Consider the following 21401-nt stretch of genomic DNA (forward strand, 5'->3'; position numbering starts at 1 on the left):
TACTGAAGGCCCAGGGACCGTGCCACTAGGCCGACTGCCGGGTACTGAATTGGCTGCCCACAAATTCCCTTGAATTTAAAATAAAAATTTTTACCATCAATGGATGCATTTTCAAATTAGTTTATTTTTCCTGTTTTTGAACTTTATTAGAATAGAATGGTATTTTATGAAGTTCTTTGAGTCTTGCTTCTTTTACTCACTGTTGCATTTGTGAGATTCATCAATATCATGGCACATAGCTGAGTTTGTTTTCATTACTCTATAGTTTTTCATTGTACAGCTATATTACATTTAAAAAATCAGTTCTAATGTGGTGGTCATTTGGCTTGTTTTCAATTTGGGCCTATTGTGAAAAAATGCTTTGATGAACGTAATTATTAATATTTTGGTGCCCATGTGTGCACCACCACTTTTTAAAGGTACATTCCCAGGACTGGAATTTCTAGGTCATAGGTAGTGCCAGACTGTTTCTAAGTCTCAGTGTGCATCAGCCTTCTCACAGACAGCAAAAGAGACTTCCTATTCTCTGCAGCCTTGGCTGGCTGTACTTGGTATTGTCAGACTATTAGATTATTTTTTACAAGCTTCCTGCTGACAGTCAATTTAGTTGTCTCCCTCTCTCCTTTTAAAGTTTTTTTTGCTATTACAAAAACTGTAGTGAACCCAATCTTTTCAATTATCTTGTCAAGCTTTTGTAAATAGGTCCATGATATATCTCCTTGTTAATGGGAATGCTGAGTCAGAGGGACTATAAATATCAATAGCTTCTGCCACATTTTTCCCCAAGATTCTATCAGTTTATATTCCCACAGCACTACATGAGCACCTCTTTCCTCACATCTTTAACAACACTGGCTATCAACTAACTTTAAAATGTTTGCCAATCTCATAGTTATCTCATTTTTGTTTTTTACTGGCTCTTATGTAATTATTAGTGTCAGACTCTATTTGTATTCAGTAAGCTGTATTGAAAACTGCCAGTTTTTGTTTTTTTTTTTTGCCCATTTTCATATTTGGGTTGTCTTTTTTCCTATCAACTTATATAAGCTTTTTATAAATTAAGGAAATTAGTCCTTTGCTACCATATATGTCACAAGTTTCTTTTCCGTATTTGACACTGGTCTTTGGACTTTGTTTAGACTGCATTTATTCCATAAAGAAAAAATTTGTGTATTCAAATTTACCAGATTTTTACTTTATGTCCTCTAGGTTCTATATCCTTCTTAAAGAGGCCTTTACCACCTTCACTCCTATTTTCTTTCTGAAATTTTATGGCTTATTTTATGTTAACTCCTTGATACATGTTAAATATTTGATAATTTATGTTTAAATCTTCAACACACCAAAATAAAGTCTCATTGAAGGAATGAGGTAGGACTCTAACTTTCCTCCCCCAAGAGTTGTCAACTGACCCAGGTTTTTCCTCCTTGTTTAAAATGTCACCTTTGTCATGAACTATCATAAAATGCCATATGTATTTGCATGTATTTTTGGATTCTCCATTATGTTTCACTGATGCCTATTTATTTCTCCAGTACAAAAACAGTTTAAAATTTTTGTTCACTGCCTGCCTTTTAAACAACAAATCATTATCCCATTCCTTAACTAAAAAGTCAAAGCTATACATAGGCACAAAGATCACAGACATTAGGAACACATCTGAGCCAAGTTCCATTGTAGGAGAAGGATTAACTTGTGGACATCTGGTACAGAGGATAATGGGCAAAGGGTACCAGGAGTACAAAGTTGCAAAGTTTTTATGGATTCTCGGTTGGAAGAAATGTTCTGTACGGACAAAACATGGTAAGTTAGATAACAACATATATCAGAGAAGCCTGATTTCATATAAAAATAATAACATTAAAAATAACTAGGTACTAGTGACTGATTAGTTGTTCTTTATTTAAGTAAAGTGCAATGCAGTCAAAGGCATCTAGTTTTCAGGGGCTATAGGATGGCAGTGGACAGTTATCTAGTTTCAGATAGGAAGGGGAACTGGTATAGTAAAACTTTGACGATCTTACACCCTCAAGAAATGGCTCCAAATTTTGGAAAGATGAGGGGCTTTAAATACCTTTCTGAAAATAGCTTATGTGCTTTTCTCCCTTATTTCCTAAAATTTTAATTAATGTAGTTCAGGCACAATTGTTAAATAAAGGTAGTACAGAAAAGCAACAGTTCCCAGTCTCTCCTAATCCTGCTATCCTGGAGCAATTACTTTTTTTTTTTTTTTTTTTTTTTTAAATAAGTAATAGACTATTTTTTTAGTACTATAGTTTTAGATTTACAGAAAAATTGAGCAGATACTACAGAGAGTTCCATATTTATACTCCTAAGTTTTCCCTATTATTAATATCTTGCATTAGTGTGATTTTTTTTGTTACCATTAATGAACCAATAGTGATACATTTTTAACTAAAGTCCAAGTTTACATTAAGGTTCACTCAGTGTTGTACAGTTCTGTAGGTTTTGACAAATGCATAAGGGCATGATAGTATGTATGTAATAGTTTCACTGCCTTAAAAATCCCGTGTTTCACCTATTCATCCATCCCCCCTCCCGACTAACCCTTGGGAACTGCTGATCTTTTTACTGTCTATAGTTTTGCCTTTTCCAAATTGTCATACATTTGGAATCATACAGTATATAGCCTTTTCAGTTTCTTTCAGTTTGCAATATGCATTTAAGTTTCCTCCATGTCTTTTTGAGGCTTGGTAACTCATTTCTTTTTCTTACTGAATATTATTCCATTGTATGTATTTGTTTATCCGTTTATCTGTTGGCATCCCTCTTGATTGCTTCCAGTTTTTGGTGATTATGAATAAAGTTGCTTCTAAATATTCTTGTGCAGGTTTTTATGTAGACTTGAGTTTTCAACTCAATTCGGTAAATTCCTGTTAGTGCAGTTGCTGAATTGTGCAGTAAGATTATGTTTATCTTTCTAAGAAACTACCAAACTGTCTTCCAGAACCTTTGTACCATTTTGTATCCCCACAGCAATAAATGAGCATTCCTGTTGCTTTACATTCTCACTGGCGTATGATATTGTCATTTTTTTTTTTTTTAATTTTAGCCATTCTGCTAGGTTTGTGGTGGTACCTCACTGTTATAAGCAACTTCTCTTGAACTCTTTATATATTTGACTTTTCTGGTGCTTGCTTCTTTAGTTTGAGGCTAAAGGTTGAAAAGAAGATAACCAGTGTTAACATTAGGATGATTGTGTAAATATTGTTCATTGCGTAACCAAGTATTATGTTGTAATTTCTTTCTTTTATTTTGTGTCTAATGTTATGATTCCTATGCTACTAAATGAAGAATGCTGCTAATCGTTTAGTTCAAATAGAGTTACCCCTATCTTCTTAAATAGTGACGTAGTGAACGTAATATAAACTTTCTTAGAGTGAAAGAGGTGGTTAGTTGTACACCAAAAATCCATTCCTCCCTTTTGGCACTCTGCTAGACTACATTTCCCACCCTTCCTTGTAGTTCAGTGTGTCCATGTGACCAAGTTCTCACCACTGGAATTTAATTAACTTCAAAGGCAGACCAAATGCCAAGTGACTCTCTAGTTTTAAGGAATGTAAATGAAAATAGCTAGAGTGTGTGTGTGTGGGGGGGGTGGGTGGGGGGGGGAGGGGGGATCTTCAAACTTCTTATACAAGGTATTACAATGAGAAAATCCCAGACAAGAACTAACTGGTTTGAAAACATCAATGAAATGGAATATATAACCTATAAACTAAAAGACAGTTTATGTTCCATTCCCCACCTACAAAGTTACAAAGTTGATCAGGGATAGTGAAAGTTACTGCTTGGAAAAGGGAAGAGGAGGCAGCCTGGCAGTTACTGGCCCATTGCCTAGGCTTTTCCAGAGATGAAAAAGCTAACTGCTTCTGAATCTCAAACTACCAAAAAAGGCTTTCAGTAACAAAGGCTGGTAAAGATTTATCCTTTAAACAAAGGGATTCAGCCCTGTGCAAAGGTCAGATTAAGGCTATTACCTTCTTCCTTTAAGTTTATTGTTTTAGATGGTCACTAGACAATTTAACACATGAAGGGAAAGAGAGAAACAGAGACACAGAGAGACTGAAAGTATTAGAGCCAGGCACAGGGCCACAGAAGGAAAGAAATGAAGCAGTTCTAGAAAATGCAAATACAGGTGTGATTGGCACGTGGAACTCAACTGGAAATAGATTAGAATCTTTGAGGCAGTTGTTTTGTCAAAGAAATAATAAACTTGGCTTTTTCTTTTGTCAAAGAAATAATAAACTTTGTTTGTCTGCTGAGCCGTAAAACAAACCCCTGGGCTCTCAACCTTTTAGGCTGAGAAACTGTGCATCTCCTTAAGAGGGTACATTATACTCCCCAGGGCCCATTTCTGATGTGGCCATGGAGGATGATGGACAAAGAAGAAACTCCCAGAGGGAAACTCAGGAGGTCACAGAGAACAGTGGACAGGGGAATCTCCCAGAATGCAGAACCAGGGTCTAAGTCAGGAGTTTGCTGCACTGCCAGAGCAGAGGCTTCCCCGTGCTGCAGGAGTCCTTCATGGACTGGTGCCTGCTGGGGCTTCTCACTGGGGTTATCTACCCTGAACCACAGTTGTTTACTGGGTGTGTGTGGAGCACTGATCATTTGTCTTTTAGATCACGCATGGTCAGACCCAAGGAGTCACATCTGGACTCGTTGAAGGGATCTGCACATCGTCCAGCTATCCGTCCTTTGAGATGGATGCATTAACTGGTAAGACTTGGGGTGGCTCATTTAATGAGGGGTTAGTGTATTTTTATGTGATAAGAAGGGTATGTGTGGAAATTTTGTGGCCAGAGAGGCAGACCATAACAGAGACCACTAACTGTATGACAAAATGTTTTCTTCCCTTCTTTGGGCAAACAGATGAACTACATTTCTAAGTAGGTAGAAGTTAGTAGTTTCTAACTGGCAGTTAACTGTGGTAATGTTAACCAAGTTCTCTCCAAGTGTTAAATGCCGTTTTCAGGCCTGGCCCCTAAATACTGCTGACATGCCATTCTCCCTGCTCTTTTTTCTCCCATTGGTTAAATTCAATCAAGAATGAGACTTGAGGATTGGGAACTACAAAATGGATGGAACTTAGGACTTGAATGATTGCGAAAGCCACTCAGATGACCATCCACTCAGGACTGTTTTGTGAACTTGAAATAAACTTGTATTGGATTGAGTTATTATAAATTGACTATGTGTTACTGCAACTTAGTCTCCCCTAACTTAATAACTCAGAAGCATAATTGTAAATGCCAATTATTCTTGCTTACTCTAGTAAAGCCCTGGAGATCCATCATGGTACATAGGGTGGTACCACATAGGTTACGATTTTACTAAGGCCCTGGAACAGACACTGTGTTTGGCTCTTTACGTAAAATGTTATATCTTTGTTGGGAGACACAGTCCACCATGGGCCAAGTCCCTGCATGTTGTTGGTGAGTGCACCAGACTGGCCAGCACTGTAGGTCAAGGTGACTGAATCTATTCTCCCATGTTGCTGTCGTGGTCCCTCACTTGGACTCAGATTACATCCCTCAGTGAAACTCTCCACCCAGAGGTGTTAGGATGATGCTGAAACTGAAAACATGTCTACAGGTAATCTATTATTTCTGATAGAAGTCAAATCTTAAGATCTGTTCGGATCATGCTTGGGAAACCCAGGATATTAACAGACCCTTATTGAGCCTTCTTCTGGTGTCTTAATCTTACTGGGAACCAATGTTGAAGCCTCAGGGTATCAGATTGATGAGGGAGAGCCCCGGGAGTTCTCAGAGAGATTGAGACCTCAACCAGGGGCTGGCGCCATGAGGGTTCTTTACTCAGTTGCAGGAAAGAATTCAAGGACTAGTCAGTGTGTACAGCCAAATAATTGAATGTGTAGTGAAAGTATACACTCAAAGGGAGTGAGTATGGGCATTCTTCACAAGGAGGAGAAGTCCTTTGAGGTTGGGATTCTTGGATTATAAGACTTGGATGGGCCCTTCCCCCTCTGGTTATGCTAATAAGGGATTGATGAGCTGCACTTTTCATTGGTTCTTTACTGGTGCCGACCTGAGTTGAGGGCTAGATATGCACACGCCAAAAGGAACTTCTTATTATGGGTCTTGGCGTCACTTTTCCCTCCCTCTTTCCCTATTTAACTGACTCAAGATGGCAAAGACAGTTCCCTCCAAGAGCAGGGAGATTTCTCTCCACTGAGCATGCGGTTCTCAACAAGTAGCTATGCTTCCCCCTCTCTCTTCCTTTCCTGGGACTCCTTGGGTCCGTTGCCGACACGCCATTCTTAGGAATCCTGGCTTTCCATGACATTCCTCCCAGGGCTTACCCTTGCTAGTGCTTGGGCATTCCTGGAAATTCAGCCACAGTTGGCTTGCAGGTCCTTATGCCTCCTTCAGACTGTGCTGAGTGCACCATGACTCTAGGGCCTGGTCTGGCTCCTCCTTTTCTTTCTTCATCATTGCTGGTACCCTTGCTTCACCAGTGAGCTTCCTGCCACAGCAGCCATTTGTCCAATCTTTGGGCTATAATTGTTTTTCTAACCTCTGTCCCCAAGGCTCTCTACTTGACCTTAAGATCCATTTTGACATGCCTACATTGGGATCACATCTCAGCAGGCCTGAGATGTGTGAAATGTGACAGGGATCAGACCCTCAAGTGATCCCATTAATCTCTTAGACACACCTATGAAAGGGAGGGAAGTGGATTGTTGTGAGGAAGTAGCCTAATGGTCAAAAAAACTTACTGATCATACGAAGCTACTGTTCCTCAGAAGGGTGAATGTGGTGTGACATCCTAAGTTGAAAGCAGGAGGGGTGCAGAGTGGCTTCACAAGGGGAGCCTCCAGGCACACCCTCCCTTCTAGAGGCCAGCATGTCTGTTATAAAGGCCATGTGATTCGTTTCCCAGAGGAAAGAAAGTAAGGATCAGGAGCAGGTGGCATAGTCATAAGGCCGGGGGCAGGGTAACACTACCTTTAAGGGACTTTCCGTTGGGGAGGGAAAGAGACATGTAAATAAATTATGTCAACACAAGTATTAAATGCTCTAATAATCTTTAATGGGTTTAGAGTGCAGGGTATGGGATTCTAAGTGCCCCAGCAGCGCTCTCCTAATCTATGAATCTCCCATATCCTCTCCAAACCTTTTCAGTCCCTCAGGTGGTGAAAGCTCAAGGGTTGCAAAACCAGTTTTCAGAAACCTCCTTCACAGTCCCAACTTTAAAATGTGGAGGTGATTGGCACTTAGTTTGTGCCTTCGGCAAAAAAAATAAAAAAACAACAACAAATGGTAATATTTGTTGCCTCTGGGGAGGAAACTGGGAGGCTGGAGGAAAGGAGTGGAAGGGGAGGCTTTCCACTTTGGTACTTTTTGAGTTTTACACTATTTCCTCTTTAGAAATGTAAACTTACTTGAAAAATAGAGCCAAGGATTAACAAAAACATTCTTTTAGATGTCAGTTTGAGGGCCTCAGCAGGAGAGGTAGTGTTGCAGAAGGGCAGAAGCAGAATTCAAAAGCATGAGAGTCCAGGTGCCCTGCAGGATTATCAAGGGAAGCCAGTATCTGCAGGCATCAACCCATCCTGGGTACAAACTGAACCAGGTAAAAGGCACTCATGTTATTTTCACAGAGACATTGCAGGTCCACGGGACTATCACTGAGAGCAAACATTAAAACTTGGAAGTCTTCTTACCCAGTGGCAACTGCCAAAGAAGGTTTCATAACCAAAATTTACATAACAGTGTAGGCAAGTTGGGAAGTGTATGACTGGATGATTTTCAAGGTAAGTATTTGGCAGCACCACAGGTCCACACCATTGTGAAGGCAATCCAGCCTGTCTCCTGCTTCCTGTCCCAATTTAGCAAATCGTGTACGTGATTATCATCAGACTAATGAGGCCCAATCCATACAAACAGCGCAGGCTCTGGTTTTCAATCTTTTTTGTCCACTTCTCACAGTAAGAAATAAGTTTTACATTGCAACCCAGTCTACTCAGGCATACAAATTCACACATACACATAATTCTGAAATAAATTTCACAAAAGAATACTTCCTTTCATCACATATGATGGACTCAATTTTCTATTCTAGTGTTTCCTTCTTCATATATTTTAATGCTAGTCATGAACCAATACATTGATTTTATGACCCACAAGTGGGTCATGACCCATACTTTGGAAAATTCTGAGCTGAAACAAGTGCATGTATACCAATTCATGGTATAAAGGTATCTTATGGTGGGGTTGAAGAACACATCATTAGGCCCTGCCCCAAATACTTAAATTTGATCTTGTTGTCAAGTGTGTATTATTTCTCTTCTGTGAAGAGTTCTTCCATTTTTTGCTTCAGGAACCCCTTCTTAGAAATATTACAAAATAAAAACCCAGACTCTTCTAATCTTAGTCGTTAAGAAAGCATTAGAAAAAACAGTTTTTCATCTTGACTTTTATGGTAATCACTTCCTGGCTTTTGGTTGTAGTTTTATCACCTAAGTGTGCATCCCCTCACTATAGTTAAGTTTTCTCATTTTAACAAATATATATCTTTTAAGTCTCTTTTAATCTACAAACCCCTTTCCATCTTCTTCCCTCTACCTTGCATTTTATTTATTGCATAAACCAGATTGCTTGCTCTATAGAGATTTTCACAGTATGGAGTCTGCTAATTACATCCGCACGGTATACTTGAGCATGCGCCTCTGTCATCTGTGTTTCCTGTAAACTGGTAAATTGGTAATTAGTTTTAGAGTTTTGAACAGATTCAGGTTTAAATTTTTTTTGGAAAGATGATATCATGTTCTGTTAGGTAGCACATAATGTCTATTTTTGTGTGCGTGTGTAAGTATGTGTGATGTTAGCAGCCATTGATGCTCAATGCCTAGATGTATTAACTCTTTGCATCCCCCTAACTCTTAGGGGATGCAAAATGATGATATTCTAACTCAACCATTCTTTCTTCATTTAATAACTTTGATTATGTCTATTAAGAAAAACTTCCCCTCATCTACTATCTGGTTACCCATTCAGTTCATTTGGGAAAGGCAGAGCAAATGTCTCAAAACAATAAGTTGCTTCCTTATCGTTCTCCAAAGATGATCTATTAGGTTTTGTAAAAAAAAGTATCATTTTGAATCCATGAATTTAAGCACATTTGATATGTTTTAATTGATTGCAATAATTATGCTTATTGATGCTCTGATTATATTCCATCTTTGCCAGGGATTCCTCCTGAATCTCTTTGACACAACTCTTTGACATGACATAATGGTCTCAGTTCGTTGGGAGGTCTCTAGTCATGTTTGAGGCTGGGACCACTTCCTATTATATGTAGCCTTTGGTTGAGGGACAGGAAACTTTGTTCTTCAAAGACTTCATAGGGTTTGGAGAAGAAGGAAAGGTAGAGAATGATCAGAGAAGTATAAAGCAGACCTATTTTAGTTTATGATGGCTACCATTCCTCTCAAGTCAGGAGATGTTTTATTATTCACTTGCTGCTAGGCTTCCTTCTATTTATGGGAGTCATCATGATAATAAAATATAGAACATGGGATATCAGCATTGGAAGTGGTTTAAAGGTCTAGTCCAGTCCCCTTCATTTTACACATTAGGGGAGAAGGGACAACAACATTTATTGTGTTAAATGTTTAACATATGTTATAAATCCTTCAAGATTAATATTATCTCCATTCTATAGATAAGGAAATGCCATTCAGAAAAATTAAGTTACCGGCATAAAGAGACAAGATAAGTGCCAGGCATCGTGGGATGAGAAAATCTTCTTGACCAAAAGGGGGAAGCGAAATGAAACAAAGTTCAGTTGCTGAGAGATTTCATATGGAGCCGAGAGGTCAGTCTGGTGAACATTCTTATGCACTATATAGATATCCCCCTTTAGGTTTTAGTGTATTGGAATAGCTAGAAGGAAATACCTGAAACCCAGTAGCCTTGATTCTTGAAGACGAATTGTGTAACTATGTAGCTTACATGGTGTGACTGTGTGATTGTGAAAACCTTGTGGCTCACACTCTCTTTATCCAGTGTATGGATGCATGAATAGAAAAATGGGGACAAAAACTAAAAAGGGTGGGATGGGGGGATGGAATAATTTGGGTGTTCTTTTTTTACTTTTATTTTTTATTCTTATTATTTTTTTTTATTGTAAATGTTCAAAAATTGATTGTGGTGATGAATGCACAACTATATGATGGTACTGTGAACAGGTGATCATACACCATGGATGATTTATGATATGTGAATATATCTCAATAAAACTGAATTTAAAAAAAAGGTGCCAGAGCTGGGGATAGAACCCAGGTCTCTTGATACCCCGGTCAATTTTGTTTGGGTAATAATTCTAATCAAAATCCAGTGAGGCAGTGTCCTTTCTGAAGGTCATTGTGGTGGTTCCACAAGAAGCTAAGTATGTGGGGGCCATAAGGTCCTGCAACCTTATTATGGGGTATGTACTTGGAAGACCTGAGAGCAGAGACATGAATGGACATTTGCACATTGGTGTTTATGGAAGCAGTAGTCATGATTTGCAGTGGGTGGAGGTGGCCTAAGGGTACACTGGCTGAGGAAAAGAATGGTGAACTATGGTGTAGGCATACAATGAAATATTGAGCAACTACAAGAAGGAGTGAAGTTGTGAGACACGCAACGAGGTGAATGGATCCTGTAGACAGCATGTTGAGTGAAGTACACCAGAAACCAAGGCAAACACTGTAATACCTCACCAGTATGGACTAACTACAATGTGTAAACTCAGAATTGAATCTTAGAGCACAGCCTAACAGGGAAATGATTATTGTAATGGTCCCTAGATTGTAAGCTCTTACAGCAGTCAAATCTATTTCTGAATTGCAATGCCTGTCTCCAAACTCTGAGATGTTGATCCCTTTGTGGATAACCTGATTGGTCTCTGGAACATTGGGTATCTGTGTGACACCTGAAACTCAGAGCTAGAGCTCGGCAGATATGAATGTCAGTATTAACGCATACAGCAACTGTTAAAAAAAAAGAAAAAAGCTGAAAAAGAGCCCGGACTTCAATTAGAGATATGAATGAACCAGATCTAGTTAAGACTAGGGCAAATCAGGCCAAAGGGTAAAGGTTGAAACTGACTGTGTTTTAAAACTTCAACTTCCATGGGAGGCTGAGGGAATAGATGTTTATTTGGTGTAGGATCTATATTTTCTAAACAATATAACTTTTACAGTCAGTTTGTTCAAACACCACAATTACATGGAACTTTGAATAGGAAGTGAGATATGGTAGGTCTGTATAGGTTAGAGTGAAATAGCAACACATCCCAAAGTAATTTGGGCAGAGAATAAAAATATATATTGCCCCTCCACACCCCGAGGAGCTGGAGGAGGATGCGGAGGTGTTGGACTTCCTCACCTGGATTGTTGCTGATGTTCTCACAAACATTGGGGACTGATGGCTTGATGTGCTGAGCCCTCTGTCTTGGGGCTGGCCCCTATGAAGCTTGTTACTGCAAAGGAGAGGCTAAACCTGCTTATAATTGTGCCTAAGAGTCTCCCCCTGAGTGCTACTTTGTTGCTCAGATGTGGCCCTCTCTCTCTAGCTAAGCCACCTTGGCAGGTGATCTCACTGCCCTCCCCCCTATGTGGGACCTGACTCCCAGGGGTGTAAATCTCCCTGGCAACACAGGATATGACTCCTGGGGATGAATCTGGACCCGGTATCATGGGATTGAGCACATCTTGACCAAAAGGGGGATGCGAAATGAAAAAAAGCTTCAGTGGTTGAGAGATTTCAAATGGAGTCGAGAGGTCACTCCGGTGGCCATTCTTAAGCACTATATAGATAATGCTTTTTAGGTTTTAATGTATTGGAATGGCTAGAAGTAAATACCTGAAACTACCAAACTCCAACCCAGTAGCCTTGACTCTTGAAGATGATTGTATAACAATATAGGCTGCAAGGGGTGACAGTGTGATTGTGAAAGCCTTGGGGATTGCACTCCCTTTATCCAGTATATGGATGGATGACTAGAAAAATGGGGACAAAAACTAAATGAAAAAGAGGGTGGGATGGTTTGGGTGTTCTTTTTTACTTTTATTTTTTATTCTTATTCTGATTCTTTCTGGTATAAGGAAAATGTTCAAAAATAGATTGGGGTGATGAATGCACACCTATTTGAAGGTGCTGTGAACAGTTGATTGTATACCATGGATGATTGTATGGTATGTGAATATATCTCAATAAAACTGAATTTTTAAAAAAAATCCAGTGAGGCTGTGGTCTCCCAGCTTTCCTAATCTGTTTCCTCTGAAGAGGATGGTGTCATCTAAAATAATTGAGACTGACAATGTTCAGGAATTTTTTGAAGTTACTATGAGGTAAATCAACAACCTTTCATTACTCAGCCCTGTTGGACCCCAGCTAAAGCCAGTGGAACCTCGCCTCATTCCTTACCCAGAATCCACTGAATGTATGACTTAGAGAAAAACTGCCAACTCTTCAGAAGGGGTGTTGCTGAGTGCAGGACCAGCAATCAGGGTCACCTGGGAGAGAAGGGAATCCATGGTTGCACAATTAGAATTGAGAACTTTTGAAAGAAAAGGGGCTAGAGAAAGAGAAAGGAAAACAGATTGTGGAATGTGGAATATGGGAGAAGGAATTTTGGATTGTGGAATATGAAATAAAAAAGATACATTTGTAAGAGTGCTTTTGAGGGCATTAAGATATAAGAGGGTAAGGGCAGCAAGAACAGCCTTTAGGCAAAACAGTCACTTGGGAGAAAGGGAACACTCTGGTATTATCCTTTGCCACCTTGTGGCCACCTTGTAACTTCCCACCAAATGCTCCACTTCTCCCTTTTTATTTCCTGTTTCCCCTTAACCCTTTGAAAGTCAACATCATTTGAGTTGTGCTCACAAGCAAGGCTTAATCCCAGTGGCTCTCAGAGCACTGATTCCCTTGGCCCCTCCTTGGAAACACTGAAGGATTCGATGGGGTAATACTGAGACTAAGGGGGAGAGAAAGGGTGAGTGCAGGGGGCTCTCAGGTATTTCTTTTTCTCCTGCTGCTGCTGCTGCTAATACAGTCACAGAAGAACTATTGTTGGTAAATTCCATTATCAATGGATGCATATTCACATTCCTCTTTATACTATAATAGAAATCAAAACGGATTCTGTGCCTCTTCGTTGCTCAGATGTGGCCCTCTCTCTCTAGCTAAGCCAACTTGGCAGGTGAAATCACTGCCCTCCCCCGCTACGTGGGATCAGACACCCAGGGGAGTGAATCTCCCTGGCAACGTGGAATATGACTCCCAAGGAGGAATGTAGACCTGGCATCGTGGGACGGAGAACATCTTCTTGACCAAAAGGGGGATGTGAAAGGAAATGAAATAAGCTTCAGTGGCAGAGAGATTCCAAAAGGAGCCGAGAGGTCACTCTGGTGGGCACTCTTACGCACACTTTAGACAACCCTTTTTAGGTTCTAAAGAATTGGGGTAGGTGGTGGTGGATACCTGAAACTATCAAACTACAACCTAGAACCCATGAATCTTGAAGACAGTTGTATAAAAATGTAGCTTATGAGGGGTGACAATGGGATTGGGAAAGCCATAAGGACCACACTCCACTTTGTTTAGTTTATGGATGGATGAGTAGAAAAATAGGGGAAGGAAACAAACAGACAAAGGTACCCAGTGTTCTTTTTTACTTCAATTGCTCTTTTTCACTTTAATTATTATTCTTGTTATTTTTGTGTGTGTGCTAATGAAGGTGTCAGGGATTGATTTGGGTGATGAATGTGCAACTATGTAATGGTACTGTGAACAATCGAGTGTATGATTTCTTTTGTATGACTGTGTGGTATCTGAATATATCTCAATAAAATGAAGATTAAAAAAAACGGATTCTGATACCTTTTACTGAATTTTAAGCAAAAGCTCTTTTGTTTAATTAATATCTTGGACACGAAGTATAGTCTGTGGCAAAAAAATAAAGAAAAAGAAAGAAAACAAGTGTGAGAAAATATGCCCTTCTCTCCTTACCCAAAGGATGATTCTAAGTACATTGTATCATTAACTCATTCAATCCTCACAACAGCCCTATGTAGTAGGTCACATTATTATCTACTTTTTTTTTTTTTTCCAGGTAAGGAAACACAGGTTGAATAACTTGTCATGGGTGGCCCAGATAGTAAGTGGCAGAGCTGGGTTCTGAGCCCAGATGCTTTGTTCTTAATCACTCGAATGTACTTTATCTCTAATACTCAAGTCTCTTTAGAACTTTGAGTTCAGATCTGCCTTGAGATCAGATCTGAACTTGTTTTTACTTTGTGTATCCTACTGTTTCTAGAGTAGTCTGCTCTATGGAGTAGTTATCCAGGTGCTTTTGAGAGAAACCTCTCACTCCAGTTTCTTTCACTCATCTTTGTTCTCCCACTCCCTTTTCCAGAAACACTCAGACTGATTCATGAATAAACAGGAATGCTAAGGATACTGTGCCATTGTAGAAAATGATCAAAGAGCAGAGGTTGGGGAAAGTGATTTCAATTTGATTGTTTCCTTCCTAATCCTGTAAGGTTTAGTGAGAGCATTTAGATGGATACAAGGTGAAATAGAAGGAAATGCACACCAGTATGTCCATGTGAGGGGAGTGAGACTGAGATCTTAAAGCCATTAGATCTGAGGTCCAGACACTAACAATCTTTCTGGAAAGCCTGCATTGTAATTTATCTAACCGCTAGTGGAGAGTAACTTAAAACATTGGTCAGGTGGATCAGCTATATGAAAAGGGAAAAGGAAGAGTTAGGAAACAGTAGACACTGAACAACTGTCACTTAGGTTGCTAATAAATTAAAGAGAGCCAGCCTGCTGTTTCTTGCATGCTTCACTCTGCTATACAATTCCAGAGCTCTGTGATGAGCAAAATGCTAGACTCCTAATGAAGACAGATCCCAGATTCAAAAATGAGACAACAGAAACTCCTGTGGGACAAATGGAGAACTGGCTGGGCAGAGCTGCTCAAGGAAGTGAAAATTAATTATAGTAAAACTGGCTTCATAAGACAGAGTCAGAAGACTTCAAAACACAATGTAAGTAGTATTGCTAGATCTCCACAATGGCAAAGGAAGACTTTTCCTTTCATTAATAATGTTCCTAGAGAAATAGCTCCATATATAGGAAGCTTAGAATTACATCGTCCTCTCTCATAACTGGAAACAAGCTTGGAAAAGAAATTAAAAGTATAAAATAGGTAAACTCTGGAAACTTTGGCAGTTAACCTTTTTTTCTCACTTTCTTGCCCTTGGCCTTATCTATGAGAAAGACTCTTTCTCTGAATGTTATTTATATGCATGAATCTCTGCCACATTCTGAAAACTAGATAAGCTGCAAGTGTTACCTTTCTGTTTTCAGAAACATAACAGATGCAAAAAGAATAAAAAGATATTGTTATGTTTGCTAATGCTACTGTTACGCAAAATACCAGAAATGGATTGGCTTTTATAAATGGGGTTTATTTGGTTACAAAGTTACAGTCTGCAGCCATAAAGTGTCCAAGTTAAGGCATCAACAGTTGGGTACCTTCACTGGAGAATGGCCATTGGCATCCGGAAAACCTCTGTTAGCTTGGAAGGTACGTGGCTGGTGTCCGCTTGCTCCCAGGTGGCGTTTCAAAATGACGTTCTCCGAAATGTTGCTCTTGGGGCATTTTGTCCTCTCTTAGCTGCGGCTGCTCTCCAAAATATCACTCTCAGTAGCTCTTCAAAATGTCACTCTTAACTGCTCTGAGTTCCTTCTGTCTGTAAACTCTTTTATATAACTCCAGTGATCCAGTTAACACCCACCCTGAATGGGCGGGGTAACACCTCCTTGGAAATTATTCAATCAGACGTTTCACTCATAATTGATTGAGTCACATCTCCATGGAAACACTCAGTCAAAGAATTCTGATCTAATCAACACTAATACATCTGCCCCCACAAGATTGTATCAAAGAATATGGCTTTTGGTGGGACATAATACATCCAAACTAGCACAGATATACTGAGGTTTCTCAGTGGGATTGGGGTTAGCCATGGTTAGGGACATTCTCCACCATCCCATTCACGATCCCCTTGGTTTAAAGATAACAAAGAACTGGTTTTTCTTCTCAGAGTGTGGAGGATGCTGATGGAGGAGACTAGGGAATAAGTGGATAAGAAGGGAAAGTGAGAGAATGTGCCAGGCATTCTTGGATATTCTCCTTGTAGACAACTTTCACTTTCGCAAGAGGAGTTTTGTTTTGTTTTGTTTTGTTGAATTTTATTTTGAAATAAATTCAAACTTACAGGAACAGTTGCAAAAACAATACAAACCCCATACACAGAACTCCAGCATACCCCGACCCCCCTCCCCCAATACCCTGATCCACCAAGTTTAACATCCTGTCACTCTACCATTTTTCTTTCTGTCCCTCCCTCCCTCTCTATATATCATGCATCATCTTTTGCTCTGTCTTCTGAACACATGAGAGCAAGCTGCACACATCCTTGAACAAACAATATAATTCACATATACGTTTCCCATGAATAAGAACATTCATTTATGCAATCACGTTAAGCGCAGCTAAGAAGTTCAAGAAATTCAACATTGATACAAAGCTTACATTCTATATTTCATTTTTTTCTTATGTCCCAACTGTGTCCCATTGAGCCTCCTATCCTCCATCCTCAGATCCCATCCAGGATCTTTGGCATTTAATTGTCATTATCTATTTAGACTGTCTTTTTTTTTTTTTTTTTTCAATTGTGGAAACATATATACAGCATAAATCTTCCCATTCCAACCCCCCCTTAGCATTCCACCAGTGGGATTAATCACATTCACAATGTTGCAATACCATCACCTTCCCAGTATCTATTACTAGAAACTTCCCCTCACCCCAAACAGAAACCCTACACTCATTTCTTATTAACTCCCCAATGCCCCTTCCCCCACTTCTCGTAACCCATACTCTGCTTTTCATCTCTATGATCATATTCTCTGATACTATCTTTGTGTTTACCATGGGGCTCAAATTTAACTTCTTAAATCTATAATAATCTCATTTTCTTTGATACCAGCTTAACTTCAATAGGACTCATAACCTATGTTCCTATACTCCATTCCCCCACCTTTATGTAGTTCTTGTCAAAAATTACATATATTACATTGAGTCCAAAACCACTGATTTATCATTACACTTTATGTCTTTTAGATCCTGTAGGAAGTAAATAGTGGAGTTACAAATAAAAAATGCAGTAGTATTGGTATTTATATTTACCATGTGATCTTTACTGGAAATCCTTATTTCTCCTTGTGGTTTCAGTCAGTTGTTTAGTGTCCCTTCCTTTCAGCCTACACAATTCCCTTTAGCATTTCTTATAGGACTGATCTACTGGTGATGAAGTCCCTCAGCTTTTGATTATCTGGGAATATTTTCATCTTCCCCTCATTTTTAACCTCCAGGTGTTTGTGAATTTTCTAAGTCTCTGATGGTGGTTGACGTCTATTTGTATTCCATTGTGGTCAGAGAACATGCTTTGAATAAATTCAAAATTTTTTTTTTTTTAATTTATTGAGGCTTGTTTTATGTCCCAGCATATGGTCTATTCTGGAGAAAGTTCCGTGGTCACTAGAGAAGAATGTGTATCCTGGTGATCTGGGATGTAATGTTTCATATATGTCTGTTAAATTTCTCTATATATCTCTCTCCTTTGTTCTCTGTCAGTAGGGCTTCCTTTAGTATCTGAAGTAGGGCAGGTCTTTTATTAGCAAAATCTCTCAACATTTGTTTGTCTGTGAAAAATTTAAGCTCTCCTTCAAATTGGAAGGAGAGTTTTGCTGGATAAAGTATTCTTGGTTGGAAATTTTTCTCTCTCAGAATTTTGAATATGTCATGCCATTGCCTTCTCACCTCCATGGTAGCCACTGAGTAGTCACTACTTAGTCTTATGTTGTTTCCTTTGTATGTGGTGAATTGCTTTTCTCTTGCTGCTTTCAGAACTTGCCCCTTCTCTTCAGTATTTGACAGTCTGATTAGAATATGTCTTGGAGTAGGTTTATTTGGATTTATTCTATTTGGAGTTCGCTGGGCATATATGCTTTGTGTATTTATATCACTTAGAAGGTTGGGGAAGTTTTCCCCAACAATTTCTTTGAATACTCTTTCTAGACCTTTACCCTTCTCTTCCCCTTCTGGGACACCAATGAGTCTTAAATTTGGATGTTTTATTTTATCTGTCATATCTCTGAGATCCATTTCAATTTTTTTGATTTTTTTCCTCCATTCTTTCTTTTGTTGTTTCATTTTCCATTCTGTGTTTCTCGAGGTTGCTGAGTCATTGTTCAGCTTCCTCTAGTCTTGTACTATGAGTATCCAGCCTCTTTTTAATTTGGTCAACAGTTTCTTTTATTTCCATAAGATCATCTATTTTTTTTTTTTTTACTCTTGCAATTTCTTCTTTATGCTCTTCTAGAGTCTTCTTCATGTCCTTTATATCCTGTGCCATGTTTTTCTTCATGTCCTTTATATCCTGTGCCATGCTCTCATTGTTTATCTTTAGTTCTTTGATTAATTGCTCCAAGTACTGTGTCTCCTCTGATCTTTTGATTTGGGTATGTGGGTTTGGGTTATCCATATCATCTGGTTTTATCATATGCTTTAAAATTTTCTGTTGCTTTTGGCCTCTTGGCATTTGCTTTACTTGATAGGGTTCTTTTAGGATAAGAAGGATTATTGAAGCACCAGTCTCTAATTTGTCAGATCTACAGCTTGGTGGCATACACTTTCTCTAACTAACCAGCAGATGGCATCTGTGAGTCACCTATACCCCTCAAGTCAGTTCTCCCCAACTTTGTCTTTGTGGTGTGTGGGGGTCTGATTCTTGTGGGGTTCAATTGGTGCACCCAGTTTGGGTGTGCTGTTGGTGCTGTCTGCCCTGAACGTGGGGCATGTGTCTGAACGGTTATGGAGGCAGGGCAGCTTTAATAATCAAATCTCCTGGGTGTTCTGGAAATTTAAGGCTGTTCCAAGAGTCTAACCTTTAGTTCGGTCTCGCCACAGATCCTCTCTGCCGCTGACCCATAAGTCCTTGGTTTTGGCGTATGGTCCCTGGGATTTCCGAGTGGGTGCCTCTTCCCAGCCGTGCCCTTCTCAGGGCCTCTGCTGAGGGACGGCTGTGCTATGTCACAAGTTCGCAACATCCCTCAAGGGAAGTTCTGGGCCGCCAGGCCATGCAGGGGTGTTCCCAGCCTGCTGTAAGGATGGCTGAATGGGGCATGTTAATTTCCCCCTTTTCGCACAGCTCCGCCTTCCCAGCTCTGGGACAACTAGCTGTGGGTGTGCTAAAGGCTATTGTCCACGTCCGATATTGTGGCATGTGCTCGTGTTGCTGGGAACATTTTTTGTCACACTGGGTCCCTTGGTGTGTCTCTGGGCTGTGGTGCCTGCACTGGGCAGGAGCGTTCCCAGCCTGCTGTGAAGATGTCTGCAAGGGACGTGGTTTTTTTCCCCTTTTGACTCACCTCTATCTTCCTTGCTCCAAAACAGTTAGCAGCAGGTGTACAAAAGGCTATCTACCATGCCAGATATTGAGGTGTTCACACAGCCCGTTCCTGCCGTGCTTCACTGTGTGGTTCTTGCTGCTGTATCTGCAACCGCTTTTGGTTTTTTTTAAAAAAAGAACTAGTCCACCTCCAAACGCCAACCCATGGTTTCCCCACACCACAGCGCGGCCACCGGACATTTAGCTGGCTCACTCACTTGTTTCCGAACGCAGACTCCTGGTTTCACCAAGTACATGGTCCCTGTGGGTTTAGCATACCTTGTCCAGCTGGTGCATCACTGGAACTGGTGTTTGGGGTCACTTTCTGGCTTTTATCTAGTATTTTCATGTAGGTGTTTTTTTGCCCTGTCTCACCTAGCCGCCATCTTAGGTTCTCCCAAGAGGAGTCTTTAATTTTACTTGTATGTATGTATGTATGTGTGTATGTAGTATGTATGTATATTTGTGTGTGTATGTATGAATGTATTTATTTTAGCAAATAACCAAAAAGAATTTGGTATTAAGGTTGGGAGATAAGCAAAGCATTAAGCTGGTCAATACCAGTTTGGAATTTAAAAAGAAGAAGAAAAAGACTATTAAGGAATGTACTGGTTTTCTTAGGTAGCTTTGAAGGCATTTTCAAAAGAGGAATTCCACAAACATTCTGGGCAATGTTTACCTGGAAATTAGGTATATTACACGTATTATATACATATACTTATCTATTAGGTATATCGGTAGCTTCCAATGGAGATTCCTTTAAAAACCAATCCTAATTTGGATGTGTAAATTCTGATAATTAAAATTAGTCCCTCTTTCCTCACCTTCTGTCTTTTCCTCATTTTTACAAAGGATTTGGGGTGTGGCTTAATAGATTATTTCACTTAAAGCTGCTTTGAAAGGTAAAAATATATAAATGTTGAGGGTATTACTGTTATTTCAGGCATTGCCAAATTTATAACCAAAATTCTTAGTCATCACAAACTATTTCCTGTGGTATTCAGATTAAAACAGACTATAGATATGTTACTAAAAATTATGTAAATCAAAATTGAAAACATCGAACAAAGTGTTTTCCTATTGACTTTGAAATGTGATTTGGGAAGTTTTTTTGTTTTTTTTTTTTTGTTTTTAATCTTTATTTCTTTCATCTTGAAATTAGTAGGGATTTGTGCCAGTTTGGATGTATTATGTCCCCCAAAATGCCATGTTCTTTGATGCAGTCTTGTGTGGGCAGATGTATTAGTATTGATTTGGTCAGAACCTACTGATTGGGTGTTTCCATGAAGACGTGACCCAATCAGCTGTGGGTGAGACCTTTGATTGGATTGTTTCCATGGAGGTGTTACCCTACCCATTTAGTGTGGGTCTTAATTAAATCTCTGGAGTCCTGTAAAACAGTTCACAGACAGAAGGAACTCAGAGCAGCTGAGGGTGACATTTTGAGGAGCAGCTGAGACACATTTTGGAGAACACTGTTGAAAGCAGACTTTTGCTAGCCCAGAGTTTGCCCCAGGATATGCTAAGACAGGACCCCCCAGGCACTTAGACATATCCTGAGAGAAAGAACCAAGAACACACAGGAGCTGAGAGAGGGGCTGGAACACAACTTGGTATCAACAGATGCCAGCCACGTGCCTTCCCAGCTAACAGAGGTTTTCTGGATCCCATGGACCTTTCTCCAGTGAAGATACCCTCTTGTTGGTGACTCAGTTTGGACACTTTTATGGCTGTAGGACTGTAACTCTGTAACCAAATAAATCCTCTTCATAAAAGCCAATCCATTTCTGGAATTTTGCATAACGGCAGCATTAGCAAACTGGAATAGGAT

General features: G+C 39.7%; 1 long non-coding RNA gene across 2 annotated transcripts in view; it reads left to right on the top strand.

Annotated features, from left to right (window-relative positions):
- The window catches only part of LOC119526412, a 188340-nt gene that overhangs the window by 25233 nt on the left and 141706 nt on the right, over positions 1–21401 (top strand). For both annotated transcript variants that reach the window (XR_005215177.1, XR_005215178.1), the window contains exon 3: positions 4647–4743. This is a non-coding gene — a long non-coding RNA (uncharacterized LOC119526412). The remainder of the gene's footprint in view (positions 1–4646; positions 4744–21401) is intronic.

The sequence above is a fragment of the Choloepus didactylus genome, chromosome 2 (genome assembly GCF_015220235.1).
Source record: "Choloepus didactylus isolate mChoDid1 chromosome 2, mChoDid1.pri, whole genome shotgun sequence".
Lineage (NCBI taxonomy): Eukaryota > Metazoa > Chordata > Mammalia > Pilosa > Megalonychidae > Choloepus > Choloepus didactylus.